This window comes from Aythya ferina (genome assembly GCF_964211825.1).
Source record: "Aythya ferina genome assembly, chromosome: 1".
NCBI classification, from domain to species: Eukaryota; Metazoa; Chordata; class Aves; order Anseriformes; family Anatidae; genus Aythya; species Aythya ferina.
In genome coordinates, this window is record NC_140296.1 from 132197127 (window position 1) to 132218233 (window position 21107).

Consider the following 21107-nt stretch of genomic DNA (forward strand, 5'->3'; position numbering starts at 1 on the left):
TTCTTAGCATATTGTCTGTCAAAACATGGGGACTGAGAGAGGTGATGCTTTTGTTCCTCATCTTCATTCACAACTTTTTGGGTTTTAGTTCCCTGTTAGTTTCTTGGCTTTGAACATTTTTCTATTTTTATTTCAGATTATTCAATTTGTTCAGCTCCAATATTCTTTCTGCACATACAGAAAAACCGTTGTTATCAAAATCTGGTTCAGTTCAGCCAACTCTTGTTCCAGATGTTCAGATGGTAATTCCATCACTTCAGAGATTTTATGTTCTTTTAAAACTTTAACAGCAAATGCTTATGGTTTTCACCTTAGATCTTATTTAATTCATCTTTAAAAATATATTATGTTTCAATAGCCAATGTAAGAATTTTACACTTGAATTTAAATAAGCTTATATTTGAAGTAGGATATTGAATTATTAATGAGTCCAGTTTAAGCGTTTACATATGCATATGTAAAAGCATATGCATGTACTTTAAAAGAAAACAAGATTTTTCATTACCATTTAGCCTGAAGTCCTGGTTTCCAGAGATTAAGGGGGACATTTATGTTTGCAAAACACCTACCAAAAGATAACGGATACTTCTGACTTGTGCTTTATCTTAAATGTGAAAACATAATTCCTCAGATGCCTGAGATGGATTGAAGCTTCTTTTGAATGTTCCTTGTATGTGTTTTGTATATAAGTTAAAGACCTCAAATCTGAACTTTTTGACATTTTTGATTGAATTTTAAGGTGGTGTATGTATAGATATAGCACTGCTGTACACAGTTTTACAAGAAGCCATCTCAGGAGGGGGAACTGGAGAGTAAGTTATTTGGAAATACTTAAGGGATTCTCTGCTGAACCCAGGATTAGCAGAAATCATCTGCAGATGTTAAGAAGAAACAAGAATAGCTTTGATCACTTAAATTTGAAACTTTCTTTGAGAACAGTTTTAAGATAAATTAGTTATTTTAGGAACTAAAGACATTGTTATAGAAAATGGACATAGGTATTCTCATTGAAACAGATTTTTTTGCATACAGTTACCTGAATTAAAAAAGAAATGCCTCTTTAAAGATGTTCATATAAGTTTTTGGCACAGAGACATGAGCCCCACAGCAGGGCTGCTGATGCTGAATCTGAGCCCTGACGCCTGTGCATTAGCAAATTGTACATTAATGAGCTGATAGAGTAGTAAGATCATTTTGTAGGATGGTGTTTAACCAACCAGAAGCAACAGCCACAGGTATTTTCGTGAAGCCAAGCTGACAGAGGAGGTATGCCTTTCACCTTCAGCAAGATTAGACTGAGAGTATATTAATCTTGTCTGAGACACACATTGGCTTATCCAGCCTTATTTTGTTTTGCTGTGCTCACCCATTTTCTTTTCCTTACATTTTCTTTTCCACATATTTAGCCTTTCATCATTCACCAACTGGCTCACTTCTGCAACTCCCATTCTCTGTCCATCTGTTGTGGTGAAGGATCTGCAATGGCAGCAGCAGACTGAAAAAGCATGAAGATCCACCTCAAGAAGAAGGAGTGACCCCATGGCCTGATAGTGCTTCTGAGCTGTTTTGCTTGCCAATATGCCCTCATACTAGCACAGACTTTTCTTCCCGTCATTCAGCACTGCTTTCACCGGACTGAAAGGTGAACAAACATTTGCATATTCCCATGAAATAACTCCATGTTTATATTCTAATTTTAATATTAATTTGTTTGGCTCCTGATCTTGGAATATTTAATTTAATGAAAATCCTCAATATTCATCTTGGAATATTTAATTTAATGAAAATCCTCAATATTCATCTCATTATCTGAACTACGTTGCTCTGTTTCTCTAAATGTCAAAACCAATGCTTTGTCTGCGATGGAAGCTAAAACATCTAACCAGCTTTAATGGAGACATTGTTGAATAAATGCAGTCTGAAAAAGCATTTTGACATCTAGATTTAAATTGTCTGTACAGCAACTTCAGTGAGATATCCAGATACTTTTGTAATCAGAAAAAGAAACTACTTCTCCTGTTAACCAGCAGATAATTGAAGTTGTGTTCATCTTGCACACCCTTTGTTGAGAAAGAAGAAGTCTGGTTTTAATTCCCCCCATTGTCTTGTGAATGGTACTCACGTGGTTTATTTTAGGTAAATAATGTATTGGGCTAGGTGAAGTCCTAGTTATAAGCTCTTCATATCAACCATACTAACTCAGATATGACTTACTTCCCACTTAAACAAAATCCCTTTGTCTCTTCTGTTCCTTACCCTTAATACAAAAAGACAGGACTCACAAGTGATGTGGAGAATAAAGATCATTCTGATGTTTTTTTTTCTAACCTAAAATAATAGGAATCCTTCACAAACGAAAGCTTTATTCTCCCCCTTCCTAAGGTGCAAATTCTTTGGAAAGAGAGAGACTAAAAAAGAGAGTAGCTAAACTGATTATCACCGCCTTCTTGTGCTCCTCCTGAGCTGTGTTTTCCATGTTTCTCTTTTGTTTCTTTCAGAATAAAATAATCCCTGTTATGGTTTTCTGTCACTTTGCTCAGAGCAAGGCAAGCGTCACTTTGACTGATGCAGTAAGACATCTTGGTTACAATCCTAGTCAGCTCATAAGACTTTCCTTACCACCTCCCATTTCTCTAGACCAGAAGGTTTTAGTAACTTTGTGTGATTAACTTGTGTGCTGCTTGATACCTGCAAGCATCCCTTCCCACCCTGTGTGTTGATGGTGAATCAGCCTCACAGCCTGTTGCAGTTTCCCACGCTTGTGAGTCACCAACAAAATACGTTTGGCCGGAGAAGTCAGTCCAGGAACAAGCACGGTTCGTGTACCTCAGACTCTTAGAAATGGGAAGCAAACGCAGTTCCTGTTCTCACCGAGGCAGGATACTGTTGCCTTCCCCCGAGGCCCTTGTGGCCCTAGTATGTAAGGAATATCTGAACCTGCCTTGTTTTCCTCTTTTGAAGGTCAGCCCTGTGGTTAAAGCAGGAGCCTAGAGGCCAGCTGATTGGGCTGGCTTTGACACTGAGTCACTGTGAGATCTTGAGCAAGTCACTACAGTTATGTCTACAGTGTGCCAGGCAGAGATATCTGTGACTCTATCTGTGACTCCAGAGCTGGGTCAGGCCCTGTACACTGGCTGCCTTTGCCAGCTGTTAACAGGGTGAGTAAGCCCAGGGACCGGACAGTTGTGAGCACAACTCGGCTCCTCCATGTTGTGCCTACATACCACCGTGCTCAAAGGTCTCTGTATGGTGTTATACTGCAAACCTGGATATATCCTGCACCCCTTTATCCCTCGTTTTCTTCCTTGGTGGTACAGAGAGAATAACTTCTGTGTGGTAAGATGAATATTTTTAGATTCTCTTAAAAAACACTCTTTTTTGCTGTACTAGTGCTTTATCTGCTGAAGAGCCCAGCTAAAAGGATTTGGGGTATAGCTATAAGCCTGATTTTAGCAGAACTATGAAAAGACTCCATGCAGGAGCACCAGTGGTGCGATATAGAAGCTTATGCTGAGAACAAACTGGACCAAAGGATGTGTTTGATGAGTACCTGGGAAACTTAGAAAAAAAAATAAGGTGGCTGTATTCATGCATTTCCCTGGGGAATGGGAATGAGGAGGTCATTATGAAAGGAACTAATGGGTGATAATATATGTATGCAAACAGTGCTAGGCAAAATGGATAATCACGAGTTCAGAATTAGTAGGAAATGAATAGTGAAAATTATCCTAAAGGTCAGGGCACAGAAGCTTAAGTGTAGGATGTCACCCCCAGCCAGGCATAGCTGAAGGGCAGTGGTGCGGTCAGATGTGAACAACAGTGTACAAGGAATGGACTTGCCCTTGCCTAGAAGAAAAGCTTTCCTCAGATTAGGCAGATGTTACAAGTTGAATCTCTTGAAGGGCTTTCAGTAGGCACTGGGAGAAAAGAATGCTGTTTGTTGTGTCCTTCTGTGTCCACCATGCCTGCTTTTCTCTGATAACATTGTGCAGTGCTTAGGGACTCAGGTGTTTGCCTTGCTGGTGTTGTTGCATCGTGCAAGCTGTGTGTGTGTGTGGAGTATTAAAGAATTTAAGACTCAGGTGTTTGCCTTGCTGGTGTTGTTGCATCGTGCAAGCTGTGTGTGTGTGTGGAGTATTAAAGTATTTAAGTGGAGGGGTGTTTATTTGGCACATTCCACCAATAGGTCTACCAGTAAAAGTTAGCACTGCTACCTCTATGTTTTTCTTGACTACTGTCACACCACTTTGTTATGGAATGTTTTTTCCTGTGTCTGAAGATAAACACTCCAAATACCCAAAGGGCTTCTGACTTTTCTTGATTGAGTGAGTATGTTTACTGGTTATATCGGAAATCAGCCACTGAATGTAAGTAATTATCTTCTGATACAGAGAGAATTGCTACAAGAATTGCATGGTGTGGTGGTTTTACCGTGCTGGGCAGCTAAACCCCACAACCGCTCTCTCACTCCCCCTCCTTTAGATAAGGAGGGGGAGAAGTAAAGCAAAGAACAACTCACGGGTTGAGATAAGGATAATTTAATTAAAGGGAAATAATTATAATAATTAAATAAAGACTACCATGAACTAAACAATTTAACTAAGGGGAAATAAAAGGGAAAGGGGAAAAAGGGAGGAAAACAAACAAACAAAATAAATGAAAGCTATATGGAAGTGCAGAGGAAAGAAATTACTCTCTACTTCCCACAAATGAGCGATGATTGACCACGTCCTTGAAGCAAGGCCTCAACGCACGCAGCCGGTGTTCGAGAGGAGGACCGACGTCTTCTCAACGAGAGCCCACCCCTCCCCTCTTCTTCCTGTTTCCACCTTTTATTGCTGAGTGTGGCACCACATGGTATGGAATATCCCTTTGATTGGTTTAGGTCAGCTGCCCTAGTGATGTTTCTCTCCTCACTTTTTTGCCCACCCCCTAGGAGGGTTAGAGAAAGGCCCAATGCTGTGCCACTGCTGCTCAGCAGTAGACACAACACTGGTGTGATAACACTGCTGTTCCAGCTACAAGTATAGAGTACGGCACTGAATGGGCTGCTGCCGGGAAAGTTAACATTCCAGCCAGACCCAGTACACATGGGCATCAACCCAAAGAGTACTTGAGCCCAGTAAAGCTACATCTATAGCTACATGAGCCAGCAGGAGACCTCTGTGGAAAGAAAAATGTTTTGTAGGCCTGCAGAAATTTAAGAACATAAAACATACTTTAGAACTGTGGTTTTTCCTTTTCTGTTTTTAATGATTGCTATCATCCAAAATAACAGAAAGACAAAGCCCATCTGAACCACCATCTGAGGTTGTCTCTTGCTCACATTCTACATAGAACGACCATCTTCTCCCCTTTATTATTTTTTGTAATTCTCAGACATGGCCTGACACTTCTCTTATGTTCTCCTCAGTGTTCAGGCTGAAGAAGTTTTCCTGCAGCCAATTACTTTTGCACCCACATAGATGTGTAAAGTTTTATGGAAAGCTTTCATGCCCAGTTGAAAAAAAAAAAAATTGACTTTGATTTTTCCTGCTAATACTTCAGGGGCTAACTGTACAAGCTTCCCAGGTAAAATATGCAAAGCTAGTTATCTCAATAGTCTGGTGATGGCCACAATTCCATGACTGAAACAATCCCATGCACAGGAGCAGATCGGTCATTTCTTAAGTGGTCTTCCTTCTGGGAAATTTAAACTACAAAAATGTCTTTCTTCGTGTCTTCATGTCTTTCTGGCCAGCCCAGCAGAGCCAAGGCAGCATCCCTTCTGTGAGTTTAGCAGTCTGTTCAGTGTGCGAGGCTTTTCTTACAGCATTTTCAAAAGCCTAGCTGCAGGCAGAGGCAGCAATGGGACAACCAATGTCAGAAATCTGATAGTTTTTGGGGGGTACAGTTCTGGGGGCATTTTGTACCAGGGCTGCTATGGAGTAAGTCAATGCTATTGCCACTGAACCTTCTCTCCTCCTCTCCTTCTTAGGAAGGGTTTATACAGGAATTTAAACATAAGGAGGAAAGTTAAATTATTGATTTGACAGCTAGAAACTGTTTGTACACTGCTTTGTCCCAGGACTGAACATAATGTCATACATAAGCTTGAGGTTTTGGCTCAGACAATTAGCTCTGTGATAGTTAAGTGTTTAATAGCCAGGATACTAAAGGTAACTGAAAGCCAGGACAACTCTGACAGCAGAGCTATGATAGCTGGTCAGAAAGCAAACATTCCCAACATAGATGCAGATTCTAACAGTAAAACAGTTTTTGCTGAGTGGGCAATTTCCAGCTTTCTTGAGTGAAATAAGCTACCCTGACGGTTCTCCCTGCTTATCCTCACGTCTGCACAAGGTGCTGTTGCTGGCACCGCTCTGCCACTGATGGGCCTGATCCCATCACAGCTCTGGCTGACATGGCCATGCCAGAGGATGTAGAAGCAGAGACCTGACCCGAGCCCACCCTGGCTCAGCTTCAGGGTTAACACCCATCTGTGAACAGAAGGAGCGACTCACCAAATCTGCTTTTTAAGCTCTCCTGAAATGAAAGCACCTGCACAGCCTAGGTGTGAAATCATCACCCATGTGGAAGAAGATCCCTCAGCTCTTCTAGCTGTTGTGTTTTAGGAAGTGGTTTAGGTCTAAACGTAAGACTTCTGGGCCCTGGGAAGCTGCTGAATTTTTAAATAAAATGAAATAGAATTGGCTACAGTGTACATGGACTGTTGTATTTAGGAGCTCTGCCCATGAGGAAGCACTGATATGGAGATATGGGGCTAATGACTATTGTGCAGCTGAAGACTTCCAGGTGAGAGCAAAACTGAAATGTGGATCACTAGAAGTCATCAACACTCCCAATTAACCATCATGAGTCACTTAAACTGTAAAATGAGATAGTGATGCCTGTGAGTGTTGCAAGGATAACCACATTAAAAACTGTTTAAAAAACAACAAAAATGTTTATCATTCAGGAGGAAAGTTGAAGCAGAAACACAGAGTAGATACGCCACAGATTTAATAAGAGTGCCATTAATGGCTGTTTTGCAATGGGTTTAATCTGCTTTTGCAGTTGCTGCTGGTGGATGGCACGGTCCTGCTTGTGCCCCTGCCCCTACGCTCCAAATGCCTGCTTTGCAGCAGGGATCCTGGGGGCCTGATCCAACTGAAAAAGTAATTTTTTCACTCATTCAGAGCAACCCAACCCAACTGGGTGGTTCCTGTGAGACTGGCAACCTGATGAGGGGACAGGGTGATGCCCAGTTGGATGGTCAGGCAGTGCTGGAGCAGCTTACATGTGAACCCACGTCCCTCGCTGTACAATGCTGTCAATGCATAAGACTCCTAGCACCGCATTCATAAGGCAGTGTCTGTTGTACCTTCAAAATGCCTCTGCAGCTTTTGAAATACTGGGCTTAACACTATTTATTGATTTGCAACCACAGTAAGTGAGGGAAAAGATCTTTCCCTTCACCTGCTCAAGCAATGAAAAATGTTAGAAAACACTCTGATTTATCATGACCTCCCACAGCCTTCACAGGAGGGACTTCTGAGATGCTTGCATTCTCAGATACCACATTTTCACAAAGGTAGAGAAAATCAACCTTTCCTTGCAAACTAGCCTCAAGCAAAAAAAGCTAAACTATTTTGGGAGATGAGAGATAAGCATGCTAGAAAGTCTTATCAGAGATGTGTCTTAACCTGCAAAGATACTTTCTTTGATGCAAACAGTTGTTTGAAACGTTCTGTCAGCTCAGATTTGCTTTCAGATGAATCTCACTTGTATGCCGTCCTAATGAAGCTCTTCTGAATTACTTTAGTAAGAACCCTCACTTTCTGAATTAAAGTGTTAAAAAAAAAAAAAAAAAAAAAAAAAAAAAAAAAGGAGTTACCAGAAATGAATAGTTGACCCAGAAGACTGACTGACAAGCATGGAGATCAACAGTTGTTTCAACAGCTTGCTATGATGCAAGTGAACACCAGTCATCTTCAGAGGGACAAAACATGGAGAGCTGGACCCAGGAGTCTGGCACTAGTATGTAGCCAACAGCAAGGTGCTGAGCAAAACAGTAACACTGATGGCTTCAATGAAGGTTTGAGAAAATGGGCAAAAAGACCAACTGTAGAATGTGATACAGAAATGTCAAAAACTGTAGTTAGCCACTGAAGTTTTGAGATGGAAGAACTAACAGATACAAAGGAAGACCAGGGATTAGTAACTGTGTGGCTGCTTTTCCTTCTTTTCTTGCAGCCTAAGACTTGACCCCTCTTGAATCTGTGATGTACTCCAGCTTTGTGGCCAACTCCACAGACTGGTAACCTGCCAGAAAAAAAAAGGTGTTTTGCATCAGTTTTTCCTCTCTGTAAACTGTGCTTGAACAGTGAATGTCATGCTCCAAATTGGGTCGAGAACTCAAAATGTTTACTTTCCATGCAGTTCTGAATAGAAAATTTCACATTTTTTTTAGCAGCTACAGTCAGAAATGATGCACCACCAAACCACTTTTCCACATCCAAAACGATTAAGTTAAGCGCTTTGTCTAACCCGTCCGGTGGAGGAGGGGACGGGAGGAAGAGCTCCGGGAATAAAGAAATTTGGCGTCGAGTGAATCCCGAACCCGGGCTCTGCGGGTTGACCTGGCCGCCAGGCGCGCAGGGCCGGTGTCTTCTCTCTGGCCAATGGAGCTGGGTGTCGCGACCGACCCTTGGGGCTCCCCGGGAGCCATCCGAGGGATGCGGGAGAATATGTTAGCCCAGCGGCAGAGAGCAAGAGCCGGCAGCCGAAGCGCGAAGGCGGCGGGAGGAAGCCGGAGAGAGCCTCCCAGCACCTAGGGGCTGTGGCTGAGGGGCGGTGGTGGGGGCGGCCAGCGCCGCTCCCACCTTCCCCGCCGGCCTCCGCCGGCCGAGTGACTGCGGTGGGGCCCAATCAGGGCCCCAGCCCGGCCCGGCGCTGCCGCCCGCCCCGTCGGGGAGGCCCAGCCCCGGGGCGGGGAGCGAGGCGAGGGCCCGGCGCGGCGCGGCCCCGCTGGGTCCTGGCCGCCCTGTGCCAGGCGGGGCAGCCCGGAGCAGGCGGCAGGCAGAGGTGCGGCCGACCTGGGAGTGCCCGGCGCGGCTTCGGGCGCAGGTAAGGGGGAGCTGGGCCCCTGCGGGGGGCTCCCGAGGCTCGGCACGAAGCCGGCGTAGCCGAGCGCGGCTGCCCCGTCCCGTCCCGCCGCCGTGCGGGCGCCGAGCCCGGGGCCGTCGCCTGGCCGGGTGTCCCCAGGGCTAGACGGCTCCCGTCCCCGCAGGGGGTCCCCACCGCCTGCTGCCGTCCCCGCAGGGGGTCTCTGCCGCCCAAGTCCGGCCCAACGGGGCCCCCTGGAGCCGCTGGCCCGCGGCCCTGGCCTGGCTTGGGCGGAGGAGCCCGGCTGCCCTCCCTCCGGGCTGCCGCCCCCGGGCCGGGCGAGGGAGCGTGACCCCGCCGCAGCCCGGCTAGAGGTGAGCTGGAGTCGGCCCTGGTGAGCGCCCTGGAGCTGGCTTTCGTTCCCGGAGTAGAGTTTAGGGAGGTTTGGGGGAGCGGAAGTCTCCGCTTTCATCGGTGCGGGCTGTGGTGGGACGCTGTAGTTAGGAGTGCTGTGAAAATTTGGCTGGGAGTCATATCCTGCACGAGCAAATGTGTTTTGATTTAAGGCCTGGGGTTCTTACATCATATAATTATTTTTTCTAGGTCTGTTTCTTTTAGTTCTGGGACTTGGGTGAGCTGAAATAGCTGTGCTAGCTCACGCCCTGGCTGAGGTGCAGCTGTAGCAGTGAAAAGGTGCTTTGTACCTATATAGCTGTTTTCACGGGAAGAAATAAGCCACGCTGTTAAGCACTTTTCTGCGGTATAACGTCACGCTTGTGCTCTCCTGTGGAAGTGCAGTGCAGATGATTTGGGACAAACGCAGATGAACACTTTTTGGGACGTGCGCTTGGCTGTGTCTGGAGCATTCAGACTCTGCTGGTTCTGTTTATTTCAGCCCAAGCTCAGATACTACCAGCAGCAAAATGTGTGAGCTCTGGCATGTATTGAAATGGCAGCACGATTGAGCAATGAGAGTTCCAAAAACTAAGCAGCAAAAATGGGTCACTTGGAGTGAGAATATTCTTTGTGCTTACATTATCGAGTATCTGACAGCAAGATGTTTCAGTGTGCCAAATCCAGATTTATTGCTTCTATTAAAGGTAGCAGCCATTGCTTGAGGATTTATGTTTGTCAAGGACAAAAGTGGCTTGCCGTTACAATAAAAACGTGAATACGGATTTCAGTAAAACTGATGAGATTCACAAGGCAGTGCTGCAGACAGGTTGTAGGGTCATTCCAGAAACCAGGAAAACTGAAATCTGTTTTAAGTTTTGGTTCCAAACATGGCAAGCGTTTTGGTCTAGAGAGACTTTTTTTGTGTTGGTAGGAAGTGAGGAGCTGCAGCGCTCCACAGTTTGGGTGGAAGCCATCCTGGGAGAGTTTTGACAATAGGATTTAGTGTAATTTCTTGAAAAGCTGTAGATCAGCTCCTTGAAGCAGGGGGAATTGTTTGGTGTGCAAGTGAGAGACTGACTCAGTGCGTGCTGCGTGGCTCTTAAAGATCAGTGTTGCCATGCCTGGAGTATGAAGCCACTGTTTCTCTCCCTGAAGGCAGTGTCAGCTGCATGTGTTTACCTGGCTGCAGAGCTGGGCCTGTGAGAGCTGTCTCTCTCTCCAGCAGCGTTGCTCCTATTCGGAGGCACTGCTGCTTTTGAGCAAGGTGCTGTTAGATATTCAATAGCTGCTGTAACTCTGTCAAGAGCCCAAGTCAAAATATATCATGCCAGATTCAGGCACCTCTGCAGCTTCGGTGAGTTTTGCCCTGGGTTTTCATCCTGTGTGCTGGCTCAGTTCTAGGTTTAGCAGATCAGCTGAAGAACGTTTGAGCTGTTCTGTCCTCTGCACATGTGTCCACAGTAGATCGGTGCTGTGGAGAAATCTGTGAGTAACGTTTCTGCTTCCATGCAGGGTAGAGTGCCTTGAGGTCAGGGATGTCACATGGGGCAGAAGGCGCTGCTGAATGCCATCTTCTGTTCCTACATAGATGCAAGTCATGTTCCTGCTTTGGGCTGTGCTGTCTGTTGCAGTATAAAACATGTTGTGGGAGGTAATGGGGTTCTGATTAAAAGATCTCTGGAGGTGTACTGGGAGACTTCGCTTGCAAGCTGTGCCTGTGAGGATAACTGTTGGCGTTCCTGAAATTACAGCCATTCCCAGGACGCTGAGGCTCGTTCTCATCTGGTGCTGCCAGCCTGGTCCCATCGCTTGCCGGTGATGAGGAGGACAACATCTGCTCTCTGATCACCAGTTGTGTCAGGCTGGTCTGAGGAGAGGAAACGCTATGTGCTGATGTGCATGGTCCCATGTGCTGCAGGAGGTTTTGTCTTAAATCTGCCAGAGTAGGGTGTCTGTGGTTTTTATGTCTTACACTGTATCAAGGAATCAAGACAGTTTCAATGAGGAGAGACTTACTTCTCTGAAGTAAGAGGTCTGGAACAAAGGCGGCTTGCTTACTTTCTTAACAGTGATCTGATGGTATCAAAATGTACCTCTGGCTTACTGAGGACAAAATAGTGCTGCTGCAGACCCGTTAGAGTTACTAATTTCCTTTGTGGTGCTTCAAATTGTGTGTTGTCTGTGATGGTGAGGGAGCACAGAGAGGTGCCTGTGTCACATGTCTGATATGACTGTCCAAAACGTGTCCTTGGCCCCAAGGAAGGGGTAAAAGGAGTGCAAGAAAGTAAATGCTCATTCCTGGCGAGTCTGTTGGTTTGGTGTAGTTTTTGGTAGAGAATGAAATAGCCCAAATATCTGACAGGATTCAGGGAGACAGTGGAGCATCCTGGAAATTTCTGTGGTGTTAGAGTTTGGTGAAGCCCCTGTCCCACTGCTGACAATCTCCATGCCTTTTGTTAAGGTGCTGGTGACTTGTGCCTCAGCTCCTAAATGGCAATGTGCAGGTTAGGTTGCTATGCCTGAGGTGGCTGCTTCTCATCCATCTGTACCTTTGTTATTTTCTGGCTGCAAAGCAAAGCTCAAGTTTTGTTGCTTCTTTAAAGATCTGCGATTATGTTCTGGCCTATTTCTGTACGGCCTCGCTTTGGCAGGCAGGCGTTGTTGTGTTTGCTCTTCTTGTGTGCAGCTTCTGTATACAGCTGTGTATTAAGAATAAATAAAAACAATACCTTAATAAATAAAAACACTTAGTACCGTCCTATACTTAGGCTGAGTGGTGTTCCCCCCATTTGTCATTGTGAGATCCCATTAGTCATCTCATTAGCGACTCTGCTCTTGGATGCAGTCCAAGAGAGGTAAACTACGCTGCCTTGTCTCGTGTTTACTGCTGGTGTCTATACCCAGGCACTCACTTAACATTTATTCATCATGTACTATGAATTCACACCCTGCCTTGCCCTGCTGTATATCCGTTTGTGTGCCCAGAGCCCAGGTTGCATGTTTTGGTGTCTCTTTAACAGAAATACCATGTCTTGTTCTCCTTCTGTGCCAGTCTTTGCATGTGTGCTGACTGTTCTGGCTGCAGCGGAACGAGGGCATCAGCCTGCCGTGTGCCTTGGTAGGACAGTGAGTGATATTGCTGGAGGGATCACTGCTGAACAGGTTATCTATGAGTGGAGGATCTCAGAAATCAATGATGTTCACTGTTCAGACAGCACTTTGAAGACAGTGGTTTTATGTACACTAATCTTTGTAGCCTGTCATAGGAAAGGCAGCGTGTTACTTCCGAGAGATTACATCTCCTGGTTCTTGAGAAGTCAGCATCCAATCCAGGATTAAAGCTTGGTCTTTTTGGAGGATGATTTTTTCTCTTGCCACAGGGTTGTTATCAGCAGCTGTTGCATCTCTAACTTCAGGCGACTGAGAGCTCAACAGATGGGTACACTGAGCTGTAACACCTATCTTGGTGCCTTTCTGGTGGGGTCTTTGCCTTGGCTCTCTCCTTGCTCTGAGTGCCCTAGCAAGGGTGTTCAGCCATGAACACACAGCAAGATGCAGGCAGCGATACATCAGTTTCCCCCCTCTCTTTTTCTACCCATGTCTCCCCAGTTGGCTTGTGTTTTGGTCCAGCTCAGGGAGAGAAGACTGGCTGTCTGTTATTTTTCTAACAGGCTTTGCTCCCAAGATCATAACTTTCATTCTGTGTAAAGAATTGAATTTTCCATCAATAATTAAGTCATCACACTGGATTTTCAGTTGCTTTCCCATTGTATGCATTGCCCTTGCTACGGGCATATGCGATTTCCTGATACCTTTAACTTCCAGAGCATTTTGTCCCTCTGTGACTTATGTTGTACATGAGGAAAATGTGGTGTTTTAAAGCTTTATGCTTTTTATAACTGCTCTGCTTCTGTTTCTGTCACAAGGCCAAGATAAACCAATTATGTAAAGAGCTGATTTCTTTCCTCAGTGGAAATATATTTAGACACAGGTCTTGAAACCAGCCACAGCTGTATTCTTCCTTCTCCCTGTGTTCTCCTTAGCCACCTTCATCTGTAACAGAGAAGGCAGGTGGAGAATGTGGAAGGGCTTGGGCTGTGCAGTCCAGCCTGGCAAACCCCAGCAGTTTTTCCCCTGGGTGGGAGTCCTGCGCTGTCTTGTTTTCGACTGCTTTGTCCCTTCAGGCCATGAGAGCTAAAGTTTCACCAGCACTGTCTCCACGAGAGGTGCTCACTCTGTGGGGGGAGTGCTGCTAAATCTTGCCCTCATTGCTTGCATGCTGCATCTTTTCCTGCATGTTGTCTTAGGGCCACGAGGAACAGCCCCTGGTGTAGACTAGAGTAGTACCATGCTTTTGATGAAAGAGAAGAACAAGTGTGAATCTTGCTAAAACTGCTGGGAGATGCAAAAGCCAAAACATGTGAGATTACTTAGGCAAGGGAGATTGGATAACCTGTCCGGCATCAGGCTGGTGTCCCACTGTCTGTTAAGGTAAGGCTGCTCGCTGTTGCTCTGCCTCATTAAGCCATACTGGTTGTGCCAAAGAACCAGGGCCAGAGGCCATTTAAAGAGTCTCTGGTTCAACGTGCCAGAAGAAAGACAGAAATAACAAAAAGTCCGACTTTAAGCAGCCATGTACGTGCATCTTGATGGCAGTCACACTTCTGGTAGGCTCAGTGCTACACTCTTGAATGAATAAAATCCCATTGAATGCCATCTGTGAGCATAGGGACTCCAAGATAGAGTGCAGTGGTCCAAAATTTGATTTGTACTTGCATCTTTCTTTGAAAGCTTTTTTTCTTAAATGTTAGTGGAGAACTTAAGGCAGAGACTTGAGCCAGCTATTACAGCATCTGAACTGGTGAATCTTTGCGCTGTTAAAGACAGCCCTATAATTATGTCTTTGATTTAAAGTGTGCAGATTTATGCTAGTGGTTATCTGATTTTTAAAGTTTTCTCGTAAGTCCAAATGTGGCAGATGTGGGAGAACAACTTTTGCCACATCTCTAATGCAGCAAGAAAAAAATAAGTGGAAATTATGATGATAATATGGTCTTACATGCCTGTTTTCGAGTTGATCAATTCTGAAACAAAAATCTAGGGGAAAAGTGTAGTGTGTATTTAAAATATGAAAGTAGGAGATGACCCCAAATAATTCATAAGACTGCAGTGGTTCTGAAGGGAGATACAACATTCCCAAACTTTAGCTGGTAACAGAACATAGCTTTTGTAGTAAAAACAAGCAAGCTGCTGAATAGGCCAGCCTCCATCTCCTCATTTTCAAATATTCCCCTTGTAGTGATCTTTTATGACTGGCAGAATCAGGAACACACACACACTTATCAAATTAGCAGCAGGATCACTTCCTGAGGAAGGGTGGTGACTTGTGATCCTGTGACAGCTTTACACATTGCTATCCGTGTGCTACATGGTGGGCATGGCCCTGTGAACCTGATTCGCTTGTGGTTATGTGGTTGGACATCCATGGGCTGAATGACTGGCTTAGAATCACAGAATCACAGAATTTCTAGGTTGGAAGAGACCTCAAGATCATCGAGTCCAACCTCTGACCTAACGCTAGCAGTCCCCACTAAACTATATCCCTAAGCTAGCAGTGTGAGGAATAGGACATCTCACGGCAAGTTCTGAATTTAAATAGAAGGTCCTTAAAAATAACGATGTATTTTTTCTTTTGTCCAAGGAGAGGAATTCAGGGAGTGAATCAGAAGCTGTTCTATTGGCTTTTGTCCCTCGAAGCAGAACTCTGTAACCGGTTTCTCTCTCTACAGCAGAGAGGTACGGTTAAGGTTTGATCATGTTCATGCTTCAAGGGAGAGCCATGGCTTGGGCTGGCTGCGTTCAGTTCATCGCAGTAGTTTCTGTGGCTTGTGGTTTATTGCTGACTCCTGCTTTCCTGGTGACCCCTAAGGGAAAGAGCTTGCTGCACACCCAGCAGTTGATCTGAGGTTCCTGCAGTCAGTCACTGACTTTGAGGATGTGCTGGGTTTACTTGGTGTGCTATGTGACACTGAAAGGCTTTTGGCAAGGCAGCTGTTGAACTGAGCAGAATCCCCAATGTTCAGTGAACTTCAATGCCATTCAAAGGATCTAGAGTTGTCCAGAACGTCTAGGTAGGTATTCTCCTGAAGTCTTGACTTGATATTTTCTCTCTCAAGTATACGTACACATTAGCTGTAGCTATAGGTTCAGGGAGAAATCCAGCCTCAAAGGTATAAGCGTTGTTGAAGCAGGTGAGCTATTTTAAGTGGCCTAAATCACAGGGAGTGTAAGTATGGGGAGAACAATGTGCGGGCCCTTGGAGGCTGGTCTCTGTGTTTTCAGAAGTCATGAGATGGGCATGTGAAGGTGTGTGTAGGACCAAATTAAGGTTGTGCAGAGCATGATGCAAATTATCAACGTCTGTCTCAACCGGCAGGTGACAAAAAGTATCTTCATTGTACAAATGTGTTGAGCTGTTGCTGTGTTTCTGAACATAGTTATTGTCCCGCATGGCTGTAGCAGTGGTCATGGGTTCTGTCCAGCTCAACAGGGGTGCAGACAGTGTGGGTTTGTGAAAATCACCCTTGCTGTATGGACACTGCTAGAATCTGTTTTCCCTTAGCCTTGGGTCAGGTACTCAAGTAATGAAAAGGTCCTGCAGAGGTGAAGCGTTGGCAAGGAGAGGGAGCATGTAGCTAATTGGGATCTCTGCAGTTAGAGTGTAGTTAGAGTGTAGAAGGATATTATCTCTGCAATTAGAGTGTAGAAGGATATTAATAGATACTAGGCATGTGACTGCTGTTGTACCTTGCTGTGTAAGGCTTTCTGGTAGATTCAAAGGGTCTTCTCTACCACCTAGCTTAAATGTAGCACTGGTTTATTTGTATCCATCCCAGAGAAGTGGGCAGAGTGTGTTGCCTCTGAGAGCTGAAGAGAATAGGGTGCAGATGGAGGCAAGGGCATGGATGGGGCCATGCTGGGGACGTGGTGGCTGTGGGGGGGCCAGGAGCAATCACGGTGCTGGGAGCAGCTGGATTCCCCATCCGAATGTACATGCTGAAAGGCAGGCTGCTGTGGTGGGAGGTGGTGGCGTAATGAATGGCTCTGCTCCCTCTGCTGCTCAGCTGGAGCCTTTTTGCTCTCCTTCCTATAGTGAAAGCACCTCTGATAGGCTTTTGCTCATTGGGTGGAAGGGGTGGTACATTGGGGTCCTCTTATAAGAATGAGACAAAAACTTAATCCTCCCAAGATGACGTATGCAAGGTCTCTGTTGCATGCTACCCAAAGCTGCCAGTCGCTTTGGATAGCATACCTCCTGAGAATCTCTCTGTGCTGCAAGGGGGCCCTTCATGTTTTCTCCCCAGTTCCTGTCCACTGCTGTGCACACAGTGGGGCAAGGTCTGCCTCAGGACAAGGTGGGTGTGTTGACCAGCTAATCTCTGGGAAAGGCACATGGGAGCTAGGTGCCTCCCGATGGTTTGGGTGCTAGCTTTGTAGTGCCTTCTATCCTGCTTCCATAACAGCATAAAACAAAGGAGGCGTTTTTTGTTTTTTTTTTTTTTTTTTTAACTCTTAATTTAAATCTGTGGGAAGTTGGTTTTGGTTTAGAGCAGGGATCTGAAAAGGCTTGTCAGTTGGATCTTAGAACCATTCAGCTTTTTTTTTTTTTTTAAGTAACCAAAGTTCATTTAATGCGTGACAGCACTTTTAATTTACGTTTTTAAAGGAAACATCAGGGGAAAGTTCAGAAATGCATATTTATGTATCTTGGCTAAGCTTGGGTCTAAGAACTTGTTTTTCTTATTTCAATGAAAGAGAATTTATTGTCTTAGGCTGGGATTCTTTTCTGTTTATTGGAGAGGACAAAAACCACAAAAGAGCGTATAGTGGCTTACATTTGTCTACCCCTTACTTTGGGTATGAAACCTGTTATTAACAGGTTCCAACCAAAAGTGTCCTCTCAGAGGTTTCCTGACATGTCCTGTTGGTGTTCTACATGTACCTTCCATGCAGTGCTGGGTAGGATCACTGCAACCTCTGACAGTGCTGGTATAGAAACTTGTTTTCAGGGGCGTCTGCAGGACCCACAGCACAAGCAGGACTTTGGACACCATGTGAGTGCATCTGTTCTCACCACCCTTGCTGGGGGCGCAGATGTGCCCCCCTTACACTCCCTGGCCTTGCAGGTGTACACAGCATAGCTGTGGCTGTGTGTTTTTAGCGTGGGCTGGTCCGACCACTGCCGAGAACGGTGAAAGTGCCGTGATGCTCACAAGACCCTGTGCTTCCACCTACGGCGGCAGCACCCATATGCCCCAAAGGCTGTGATGATGTTTCTCAGCAAGCTTCCCATGGATGATGAATCCTTTCCCCCTTCCAGGCCTTCACAGGAATTAATGAAGCAGTATCGATGACGCAATTGAGCGTTACATGCCAGGAGTAGTAACAGGTCCGTCATCCATGGACATGCTTCTGCAGCAGCATCTGGCTGGCTGTCCCTCTGTTTGCAGCACTGCTAGAGAGCATCCTTTCCGTGAACAGCCGTGAGGCTTAAAATGTAATGTGGAGATAAGAGCATTGTGATTTATTTTCAGGGTGGTGCTGGTAAACTTCCTGCAGCTTGGTGGGGAAGATAATCTTGCAGGTTTGGGCTCCATTGTTGTGACTGTGTCTAAGGTGAATATAAGAAAAATATTTTGGTCGAATAGGCTTTCCTCTCTGTTTTATCCAAAAGGAAAAATCTGTTATGGGCCTGATACATTGTTCTTATTACTAAGAGTATCTGAGTGGGACCTGAATCTGTAATTACTTGCACGTCCTTATCTGTGTGATGCAGTCTTTTCCAGGTTGCTTGTTTGGCTTTCAGAATCACTCATCACGACATGCACTGTTAAATCCACATATGCAGAAGTACTTGATCATAAAGATGTCTATATGGCAAATGGCATTTCTTTTGGAATTGTTTTGGGCATCATGGTAGAAATGGCTGCTAATGACCAGCATTTATTTTGCTTACAGAAACTCTGGAGCTGCAGAGGGAAAGGAGGGTGATGTGCAGAGAAGTTGGGCGAGACATTTGTCAAAAGGCTTTCCCATAGAGAGGAGGGACTGATCACCTGCAATGCCTGCCAGGGGTGAGGCATCCACATATGCTGACTGGGAGGAGAGGGAATGTCTTCTAGCCCTGTGTGGTGATTGCCTGTGTTGATTCAGTAAACGGAAACTTTCCATAGTAAAAGCAGTTCTGCACATTCCCAAACTTAACATCCCCTTCCTTCTTCATTCCCTTTGGTGTGTGTTATCAGGCATTACAAAGAGCATTGAAAGTGAGGTTGGAAGCTGGAACCATGTTTGCCCTGCTAATGGTGACAACATTGCAAGGATGGAGTCCTATCACATCTCCAGAGAGCTTTTTGTCAGAGCAAAACCACAGCAGGCCCTTGGAGATTGCCTCCTTTTGTACAGGATGGTGGCAGGTAGAGCTAGAGATGTTACTCCTTTTGGACCAGGCTGGGAGGCTGTCCCTCTGTTGTCTGCATGTTATGTAGTAGTGGATGTTTTTTCCTTCTGACTTGGAAAAAGTGCTAAAGCAGTACCTGGAGTTCAGGGCTACTTTCTGCAAGAAGCCTCCATGCTGCTGTCTCTATCTAAAATCCTTCTGAGTCTTCAGCTTCTTGCACTCAGATCTTGTGGTGTATGAAACTCCTTCTTTCTCTGCTCTCTTTCAGGGAATTTTTACAAATAAATCAATAGCTGTCTAGTTATGACAGCGAGAAGTAAAAGGCTGTAATGTCTCCATGGCTACCTAAAAAGTACTTGCAAAATGCTAATGGAAGAGAGTGCCCTACAATTATCCCATATTTCCTTGCATGCAGACTGAAAATCGTTTGCATTAGTTAAGTAATTGTTGCACGCTTGTTCAGTATTTGGTTACTGGAATAAATTTTTGTTCTTTTAACCTTGTGAGGCTGAAAAAATGAGTTGTTTTAAGTAGAAAACTACCTGACCTGAGCTCTTGGTAGATGAACTGACAGTAAGTGCACCAGCTAAATCCAGCTTTCTTTTCCCTCGTGTTTCATGTAGCATCTGAAAAGAGACAGCTTGTGGCAAATTAGCTAGGGTAAGACTACAAAAAGATTGAATTATTCCTGTTTCAACAGCTCACAGCGTGCAAGTACTTGCTGGCTGGTTTGTACATAATCTGTATCTTGGATGAGTTTGCCAGAGCTTCTTCGATTGAGAGGAAAGTAAATAATTTCCAACTGGAAACCTTGCCTTTGATGTAAATGATAATTTATTCATTCATCAGTAAAAACACCATGGAGACACAATGAGCAAAAATTGTGGCGAGTCTGTCTTTGAGTGTCTCACAATAAATGCCTGGGCCTGTTTTGTTTTGTGAAGAGAAGATGTTTGACGTGCTGTCCTGCACTGTCCTGAAAAGTCACTTTGCTCCTAGTGAAATATAGCGCTGGCACGAAAATGCAGTTGTCAAAGCATATGTGAGGTCGTCCTGTGCATGTAGTTGTGCCCTATGCTGCTCTGGTCACTTCAGGGCATGGCACAAAAATAACAGGGTGCAGAGTGAGGTCTGCTGTAGTTAGGCAAGGCTAATCTTACTGTCAGGCATCTGTAAATGCAGAAGTACATGTAGTTGGGACAAGATAATGTTTCTGTAGGGACTTGCCTTGATACAATGATTTATTGCAGCACTTCTGGAAGGGAGAGACTGAGCGGGTAGGGAAGTTACAAACATGTGGCAATAGTTTAGGATTGGCGTCCTGGTCATTTAGGACAGCGCATCCAGCTGGACTGGCGGTACTAAGTTGGAATTTGGCTGTGGCACTGCAGGTAATGCTTTCTCTTACAAAATATGCTATACCATCTTTTTATGGCTGTGGGGATTTAGGCCTGGCTTCGTTGTCACATGCGATGAAAAATCCTGTCATGCCTTACCTTAAAAAGTGGGGTGAAGTCCTATCCCCTGATAACACTTGCTATTGTAAGAAGACGGAGGCATTTGGCTGAATTAATGATTGACTTAAAAACAACAGAAGAGGTCCCTCCAGGCTCTGGGGTTTTGTATCGGGTGTGCTCATCTCGCCAGCTGCCCCTCGCCATCCCAGGTGTGGCAGCTCTCTGTCTTGTAAGCTTTCAGTGCTGTGTGATCTGGCCAGACTCAGTGCCTCCTGTCCTGTTTGCCACTCCTAGCAACAATGAGAGGAGGGGGGTCCTTGACAGCCGACGTGTATGTGACCCCTAATCACATCCCTGCTGGAGGACGGGCTCCCTAACTGCAGCTGTGCCCTGCTGCATGACCTGTCACTCACAGTGGAATCCCCTGGTAAGTGCAGAGTCCTGTCTTTAATCCTGCTTGTCTAGCTTGCACTACAAAGCCTCGAGGCAGGAACTTTGTCTCCCATCTCCACAGCCTCCTGCCTGGATCTCATCAATGTTTACACAGACATGCGAGGGCAGCCAGAGGTTCTCTGGAGCCTGATAGATGCCATACATGAGATTAATCCAAATTAAACTGTTACGCCTTCCACAATAAACAGGAGATAGTAGCACAGATTCAGCATGTTGCATAGCTTTAAGACTACGAAGAACAAAAAGTGAATCCT

At 45.2% G+C, this 21107-nt stretch overlaps 2 protein-coding genes and 1 long non-coding RNA gene across 16 annotated transcripts in view; 2 read left to right on the forward strand and 1 right to left on the reverse strand.

Moving 5' to 3' along the window:
* BMAL2 (basic helix-loop-helix ARNT like 2) overlaps nt 1-1929 on the forward strand; it is a 55540-nt gene extending 53611 nt beyond the window's left edge. The window contains exon 21 of the transcript XR_014688598.1: nt 1407-1929. The gene's annotated coding sequence lies outside the window, so the exon portion shown is untranslated. The remainder of the gene's footprint in view (nt 1-1406) is intronic.
* Nucleotides 1930-8024: 6095 nt separating this feature from the next.
* LOC311429662 lies at nt 8025-8838 on the reverse strand. Its single transcript, XR_014688332.1, has 2 exons — nt 8530-8838; nt 8025-8304 (listed from the first exon to the last, which is right to left on the reverse strand). It is a non-coding gene; the product is annotated as an uncharacterized lncRNA (long non-coding RNA).
* Nucleotides 8839-8966: 128 nt separating this feature from the next.
* The window catches only part of PPFIBP1 (PPFIA binding protein 1), a 112868-nt gene continuing 100727 nt past the window's right edge, over nt 8967-21107 (forward strand). For 5 of the 14 annotated variants that reach the window (XM_084505742.1, XM_084505728.1, XM_084505727.1 and 2 more), the window contains exon 1: nt 8967-9108. The gene's annotated coding sequence lies outside the window, so the exon portion shown is untranslated. The remainder of the gene's footprint in view (nt 9109-21107) is intronic. The other 9 variants (XM_084505725.1, XM_084505740.1, XM_084505744.1 and 6 more) reach the window with 2 other exon arrangements.